Below are 9,089 nucleotides of genomic sequence, written 5' to 3'. Positions count from 1 at the left end.
GGTGGATATTATGAAAGAGCTAAATTCTTATCTACCATAGGAGGAAATCAACAGGTAATAACGCAAATGGAAAAATCAAGAAGTGGCGATATAAGCACATTATTTAAATATGGAGGCAAATGCCAATAAATAATGCAAAAATACTTAAAGTGGCTGCCTTTGGGAAATGATATCCAGGAGTAAGGTGGAAGACCACCCCTTTTCATGATAATCTCAGTGGAGCTATTTGAATTATAAACAACTCATAGGTGTTTATGAATAATGAAAGAATTTTAAAACCTGAACAGACCACTAAAGACCTTTTTATTAAATTGTATATATATATATATATATATATATATATATATATATAATTTTGAGACACAGTCTCACTCCGTGGCCCAGGCTGGAGTGTGGTGGGGTGATCTTGGCTCACTGCAACCTCCGCCTCCCAGGTTCAAGCAATTCTCCTGCCTCAGCGTCCCAAGTAGCTGGGATTATAGGTGAGCGCCATCACACCCAGCTAATTTTTGTATTTTTAGTACAGATGGGGTTTTGCCATGTTGGGCAGGCTGATCTTGAACTCCTGAGCTCAGGTGATCTTGGCCTCCCAAAGTGTTGGGATTACAGGCGTAAGCCACTGCATCCAGCCTAAAGACATTTTTAAACAAAAGACTTGCTGGTCCTCTTAGCCAGACACAGAACAAGTGTGTTAAATAAATAAGACATGAAACATCTAATGGTGACAAGATTTTTTAACAGGCCATGTTAACTGAAATGAGGAGGACACAGAGGGGACAATAGGGTCAGGAAACTTTTTTGAAGGTGTAGTGTTTATATGATGGCACTTCTGCTGACAGCGTCCTCCTCAGAAGTTGCCTGCCCAGGGGCTCTTTAAAACAGACTAGGTGGATTTCCATGTCTGCCCCTGCTTGTTCTTTTTGCCTCGCCAGTTGTCTTGCTCCGATTTCTTCCCAAGTGGGCTTTCATGATGTATTCATGATGAGCCTTCATGACATACTCTACAAGACTAGCCTTTTAGCAAGAACTTTTATATCTCTGTTAAATGTGACAAGCAGAGAAAAACTGTGTAGCCATCACTTAGATGTCATATAGCAATGTGACCAAGCCTATGTTACAAAAATCATGTAGGTTTTACTTATTTTCCTTTCTCTTTGTCCTTAACTTCCTCCAGGCAGGATTGCTTGCATGTAGTCATTTTGGTAGAGGGTAGTCACTAATAAGTGATTAACTTCATATCCTAACCCCCAGGGGCGGCTTGCAAGATTGATGAACTTGTTTTTCTTGTAAAGAACAATGATCCCTGGGTCATGCCGACCTCCTTGATGGCACCCAGAAGTTTGATTGGCCAAGGGATGCAAGCAGCTTTGATAATCAGGGGATCTCACTTCCCATATACCTACCTTACTCATAAAAGCCACTGGTTACATGCAAAGGGAGGCTGAATTTGAGAATTTGCCTCTCCCACCCTCATGCTTTGGTCAAATTGAATAAACCTTTCTCTGCTCTGAAGCACCGATGTGTCAGTGTTTGGCTTACTGCGCATCAGGTACTTGAACCTAACTTTTGGGGTTCTGCAACAGATTTTGGCAACCATGCCAGGTCTAGCATGGCAGTAGGCCCCGGCCAGGTTAGGCGAACGAGTGCCCCAGCAGCCGCCCAAGTGTGTTGGTCAGGGGGCCCTAAAGTCGCTCTTCTAGGTCAGTGTAGGCTGCTGTTGGTACTCTAGAAGCTTAGAGTAGAGAAACATCTCAGACTGCTATCTGGACTTCTGGTTTTGGTTTGAAGGGTAAGTCACTGCAGTGCACACAGCCATATCTCACTCTCTCTGCTTGCATTGTGAAGAGGGCCCTTTTGGGGGAGTAACAGAATGGTGGACTATGCCCATTTGCTTGTTTGCTTTCCTGTAGGGAGTTTGGTTTTCTGTTTGTGATTTTGTTTTGTTGTTGTTGTTGTTTGGTTTGGGGTGTGTTTGTGTGTGTATCTGTGTGTGTGTGTGTGTGTGTGTGTGTGGTGTGTGTTATGTGAAAAGACTGAACAGGGCAAATTTGGAATTGATCCCAGAGAGTAGCATCATTGGCTGCATTCTCCAGAATTGGGCCACTTTCAGCTATGAGCCCATGAAGAAAAATAAAAATTTTTTAATTGTAACGCTGCTTGGCCTCAATATGCCTTAGAATTTGGGAAAAAATGGCTGACAAACAGTTCTTTAAGTTATGCTACTATAATACAACTGGAACTATTCTGTAAGAGCAGAGAAAATAGGATGCAATTCTGTATGTCCAGGCTTTTATACTCTTTTATCAGAATGAACCTACTCAAAAGAGGTATAATTTGATGCTGCAAAAGGAAAAACAGCCCAAACCTAAGGTTTTAGACTCCCACCATTAGATGGGGAAGACAGGGCACTGCTTGGTGCTTTGAATCCCCTGAATAATCATCCTGATCCTCTGCCCCCCAGTCAGCTATGGCTCCAGCACCTCCACCTCCTTATGGGATTGTCTGGAGCAGGAGGGGAACACTCCCAAACCTGTCCTCCCCATGGAATTAGGACAGGTTGTGGTCTTGCCTTCCTGCAACTGACAGGAAACCCAGTTTGGCCTGGGACCCACTGGTCCCTTAGTAGGGCAGTTTCCTCTGTGTCAATTCCCCACTGTGGGACTTGAATGGACAACAGTTTGGCATGATGTGGTTACATTTCCTTTTCCCACTTTGGAGCTGTTCAGTGGGAAAACAATATCTTTGGAAAAACAATAATCCCCCCTATCCCAACCCAAGCAAATGGCTGGGCTATTCTTGTCTATATTTCTGACCTACCACCCGACAAGGGCAGATACTCACTTTGTTAAAGTGCTGCTCACAGCAGAAGAAAGGCATGTAGTCACAGAAAAGGCTAGGGAAGAAGCAAACCGGCTCCATCTGGAGGCGGGAAACAATCACCCCTGGCCAATAGACTCAGTCCCTAACGCAGAGACCAGTTGGGATGTAAATGGTGGGGCCTTTCCCACTTAGGACACTATGAGAACCACATCCTTGAAGGTTTGAAGAAAGGGGTTACTCAGGTTAAGAGCCTCAATAAGGTACAGGAAGTACAGCGGCAAGCATATGAGGACCCTTTGTAATTCCTAGAAAGACTCCATCAGACATGTGGGAAGTAGGTTGACGCTAACTAACCCTGAGGCACCGGACAATCAGAGAATGGTAAATGTGACCTTTATCAGCCACAGTGCCCTGATATTCAAAGAAAACTGCAAAAGGTAAATGGGATCCTTGGGTTGCCAATCTCACATTTAGTGGACTTAGCTTTTAAAGTGTACTATGCTCAGGATGAGGCTCAGGAAAGTGCAAATTGAAGCAACAAGTAACTCGCTGGCAGCTGTGCTTGACTACCAACCTAGGGGAAAAGGAAGAAATCAAAGAGCGGCTCACGCCCCCTTCAGAAAAAAAACCAATATGCCTATTGTAAGAAGGAGGGACACTGGAAAAAGGGCTGTCCCAAATTGACCAAAGCAGCTGGCAAGTGCAGTCTCCCTCAAAATCAGATGAGGAGAGAGAATAATATTTAGATGAAGACTGATGTGTCCCAGGGACTCCCTTAGACTTGGAGCAACCAGTGGCTATATCCCCACAGGATTCCTAGCTACAACTGACAGTGGGGAACAGAATGATTGACTTTTTACTTGACACAGTGCCACATATTAATTAATTAACAATTGTCTCTCTCCAACTTTGGGAAAAACCATTACTGTTACACGGATATTGGGAGACACCATTATCCCTTTCTACAATCTTCAGGTTACCATTTACGAGAGACCGGCCTAGGGCATAGTTTCTTGTACATGCTTAATGCCCAGTGCCCCTCCTGGGCTGGGATTTGCTTGCCAAATTGTATGCTCAACTTGTCTTTCCCCCCAGATGCCTAGATATAATGATTCCTTCTGAACAAGTTTGCAGGTTTCAAATACTCCTGCTGCAACCAGAAAACGAAGAGGTTCAGGACATTCCAGAAGAAATTCTCACGCAGGTAAGGAGAGATGTTTGGGCCCAAGGGAAGCCAGGGAGAGTGGTCACAGCCAAACCCATAAAAATTAAAAGAGAGACACAGAATACCCATTAAAGGAAGTGGCATGAAAGGGTATTCAACCACTCTTGGAAGGCTTTTTTGGCACAAGGACTGATTTGGTCCTGTAATTCTCCCTTTAACATTCCTGTTCTACTGTGGGCAGCAAGCCACCCAGGTGCTGAGGCAAGAGACCGAGGGCACGAGTTGTTCCAGTATAATAAAATATATAAAACAACAAGAGTTATACTAGATCTAAATCATAGACATGATTATATATGAATATCATTAATCATTAGTTTGTAGCAATTACTCTTTATTCCAATACTGTAATAATCCTCGCTCTATAATCATAACCTAGGAAAAACCAGGCCATACAGAGATAGGAACCGAAGGGACATAGTGAGTGAGAAGTGATCAGAAGACAAGAGTGCAAGCCTTCTGTTATGCCCGGACAGGGCCACCAGAGGGCTCCTTGGTCTAGTGGTAATGCCAGCGTCTGGGAAGACGCCCATTGCCAAGCGGACCGTGGTCTAGCAGTAGCATCAGTGTCAAGGAAAAACACCCGCTACTTAGCAGATCGGGAAAGGGAGTCTCCCTTTCCCTGGGGGAGTTTAGAGGAGACTCTACTCCTCCACCTCTTATGGAGGGCCTGACATCAGTCAGGCCTGCCCGCAGTTATCCGGAGGCCTGACCCTGTCTCCCTGTGATGCTGTGCTTCAGTGGTCACGCTCCTAGTCTGCTTTCAAGTTCCATCCTGTACACCTGGCTCTGCCTTTTAGATAACAGTAGCAAAATTAATGAAAGTACTAAAAGTCTCTGATATGCAGAAATAATGGCGTAAGCTGTCTCCCTCTCGCTCTCCCTCTCTCCGCCTCGGCTGCCAGGCACAGAAGGGCCCCCTGTCCAGTGGACACGTGACTCACATGACCTTATCAATCACTAGAGATGACTCACACTCTTTACCCTGCCCCTTTTGCCTTGTATCCAATAAATAACAGTGCAGCCAGGCATTCGGGGCTACTACTGGTCTCTGCATCTTGGTGGTAGTGGTCCCCCAGGCCCAGCTGTCTTTTATCTCTTTGTCTTGTGTCTTTATTTCTACAATCTCTCGTCTCCACACATGGGGAGAAAAACCCACTGACCCTGTGGGGCTGGTCCCTACATCTTACCATCATGCAAGTCCCATTAAGACAACTACAGTTTCGGCTGGGCGTGGTGGCTCACGCCTGTAATCCCAGCACTTTGGGAGGCCGAGGCGGGCGTATCACGAGGTCAGGAGATCAAGACCATCCTGGCTAACATGGTAAAACCCCATTTCTACTAAAAATACAAAAAAATTAGCCAGGCGTGGTGGCAGGCACCTGTAGTCCCAGCTACTCAGGAGGCTGAGGCAGGAGAATGGCTTGAACCTGGGAGGCGGAGCTTGCAGTGAGCCGAAATCGTGCCACTGCACTCCAGGCTGGGTGACAGAGCGAGATTCGTCTCAAAAAAAAAAAGACAACTACAGTTTGTACAAGACTTAGGGCCAGTAATGAAACAGTCTAGGACATACACCCTACGGTAACTAACCCCTATAGCTTGCTGATCACTTTGTCAGGAGAACTAGGTTGGTTTACAGATTTGGACTGTAAAGATGCCTTATTTTGCATTAGACAAGGAGACACGAGAGATCTTTGAATTTGAATCTCTGAGGCTGGGACACAGGTCAATCAGCAGTACTGTTATCTCAAGGATTTAAAAATTCCCCCACAATCTTTGGGAAATTTTTGGCATGGAACTTAACGGACGTCTGGCTGACAGAAGGAACGCTTTTACAATATGTGGATGAAATCTTTGTTGCAAGACCTTCAGAGCTTTCCTTGAAAATACCATTCAAATACTGAATTTCCTAGTGGTAACAGGCTACTGGGTTTCCAAAAAGAAAGCCCAGATCTGCCAAAAGATAGTAAAATACTTAGGGTCTGAACTGAATAAGGGGCATAGAAACCTTCCCCCAGGCCACCTGGAGGCAATCGTCTGGGTAGCTGTCCCAATCTCCTGTAAACAACTGCAACGGTTTCTAGGAATGATGGGATTCTGTTGAATTTGGATTTTGAATTTTGGACTTACGGTAAAACTCCTTTATGAGGCCCTAAAAGGAAAAAATTCTGAGCCCCTGATCTGGACTTCAGAATGCCAAAATTAAAAGTCAAAGAGGCTGAGCATGGTGGCTCATGCCTGTAATCCCAGCACTTTGGGAGGCCGAGGCAGTCAGATCACTTGAGGTCAGGAGTTCGAGACCTGCCTGGCCTACACGGCAAAACCCTGTCTCTACTAAAAAATACAAAAATTAGCCGGGCATGGTGGTGGGTGCCTGTAATCCCAGCTGCTCGGGAGGTTGAGGCTGGAGAATCCAGGAGGCAAAGGTTGCCGTGAGCTGAGATCGCGTCACTGCACTCCAGCCTGAGTGACAAGAACGAAACTCCATGTCAAAAAAAATAAATAAGTAAATAAAATAAAGTCAAAGAAAAGTTAAAGACTGCCTCTTTGCTGGGCCTTCCAGATTTAAGAAAGCCCTCTAATTTAGTTGTGCACAAAAAACAAGCCATGGGCTTGGGTGTCCTAACTCAAAGCTTGGGAACTGACTGAAGACTGATTGCCTGTTTCTCTGAACAGTTTGACCAGGTGGTGAGGGTTGGTCCCCCTGCCTCCGAGCAGTGGCTGCAACTTGCAACCTCTTCTAGGAGGCTGAAAAGCTAACTCTAGCTCAGCTCATCACTGTCCACACACTGCATCACATCTCCCGTCTCTTAGATCAAAAAGGTGGATACTGGCTGACCTCTGAGAGGTTGGGAAAATACCAAGCCATCCACCCTCCTTGACAATCCAGAGGTAAAGTTAAAGGTGTTCTCGGTTCTTAACTCTGCTACCTTAATACCTCCAGAGAAGGAGCCAGGGCCCATACAAAATTGCCTTCCAATTAATGAGCAGGCCTTTCCAAGGCAACCAGACCTGGCAGATCAGCCCCTGCTGTGCTCCAAACTAGGACTGTTCACAGATGCAAGCAGCTTCATGGACCATGGACATCATCATGCTGAATTTGAGGTCATTACCTTACAAGGAATTAAGGAAGCCAAAGCCTTATTGCTAGGCACCTCAGCTCAGTGGGCCAAGGTGCCCTTATGCATGCCCTCCAATTGGGTAAGAAAAAAAATTATGAATATTTACATAGACTCCCAATATGATTTATTGGTGGCACATGCCCACAGAGCTATGTAGAGAGAGGTCTTTTGACTAGCAAAAATAAAGAAATCAAATATACTTCTGATATTTTGGCCTTATTAGAATCTGTAAAAGGCCAGGCATGGTGGCTCATGCCTATAATCCCAGCACTTTGGGAGGCTGAGGCGGGTGAATCACCTAAGGTCAGGAGTTCAAGACCAGCCTGGCCAACATGGTGAAACCTCGTCTCTACTAAAAAATATAAAAATTAGCCAGGCACGGTGACACATGCCTGTAGTCCCAGCTACTTGGGAGGCTGAGGCAGGAGAATCACTTGAACCCGGGAGGCAGAAGTTGCAGTGAGCCGAGATTGTGCCACTGCACCCTAGCCTGAGCAACAGAGTGAGACTCTATCTCAAAAAAAAAAAAAAAAAAATCAGTAAATGCCCCCTCTAATAGTGGCTATCATCCACTGTCCCAGCCATCAAAAAGGAGACTCCCGAATAGTCAAAGGAAATTAACTTGCCGACCTGGCAGCCAAGCAAGCCACAAAAACATTGGACTCTGAGGCTTTCTTAGCCCCACTAATACCTCACATTGATCTGACCAACTTCCAACCTTGCTATACCAAAGGAGATTTAAAGTGAGCCAAGGAATGGGGATTCACATCCCAGCCCTGGCCCATCCAGGCTGGAAATGTAATCTGGAAGGTATCGTATTGGTTCCCAGTGCCCTCCTTAAAGATATAGTGAGCTAGTTTCATCAGAGCATCCATTACAGAAAAGATGCAACCCTTCAATGGCATGTGAGTTCTTGATTGGCCCCGACATGCAATGGGGTCATTCAAAATGTGATCTATCAATGCATGCTTTGTGCCCAAACTGCCCTAAAACTGGACCCCACCCCTGTTCAAGGGTACAACATTGAGGAGACTCTCCATGCAAGGACTGGCAAGTTAATTTCACCACAATGCCACGGGTGCCTGGAGGCTACAGGGCATCTTTTTGTACAAAAAACATCTTTTTGTTTTTTGTAGACACATTTACAGGATGGGTAGAAGCATACCCTATCCGAACAGAAAGGGAGCTGAAGTAGCCCACACTATACTAAAGAGATAATTCCCCAGTATGAACTCCCTTTGACGATTCAGAGTGACCATGGTGCGGTGTTCATCTCTCAGGTAGTACAGGAAGTGTCTCAAGTCCTAGACATTGAATGGAAACTTCATGCAGCACAGCCACAGCCCACTGGAAAGACTAAAAAACTGAATCAAACTATTTAAAGAACAATTAGGCCAGGTGTGGTGGCTTATACCTGTAATCCCAGCATTTTGGGAGGCCAAGGCAGGTGGATTATTTGAGCCCAGGAGTTCGAGACCAGCCTGGCCAACATGGCAAACCCCATCTCTACTAAAAATACAAAAAAAATTAGCTGGACGTGGAGGCGCATGCCCTTAGTCCCAGCTGCTTGGGAGGCTGAGGCACACGAATTGCTTGAAGCCGGGAGGTGGAGATTGCAGTGAGCCGTGATCATGCCACTCCACTCCAGCCTGGGCGACAGAGTGAGACTGTCTCAAAAACAAAAAAAAAAAAACAAAAAAAACAAAAAAAAACTGCTGCTAAAGTGTGCCAGGAAACTAATCTAACTTGGGACAAAGTACTACCTTCTCTCCTGCTGAGGATTTGGGTCATTCCCTGAAACAGTCTCTAGTTGAGCCCTTTAGAAATTACGTATGAGAGACCTTTCCTAGCCATGTTGGGGCTAGATCAGGCTATAAAATCTTAGAAAGGGAAGGAGCTATTAGACATTATTTAAAATTGCTAAA

The sequence above is a fragment of the Pan paniscus genome, chromosome 12, assembly GCF_029289425.2.
Source record: "Pan paniscus chromosome 12, NHGRI_mPanPan1-v2.0_pri, whole genome shotgun sequence".
NCBI classification, from domain to species: domain Eukaryota; kingdom Metazoa; phylum Chordata; class Mammalia; order Primates; family Hominidae; genus Pan; species Pan paniscus.
Note: the sequence above shows the minus strand (reverse complement) of the source record.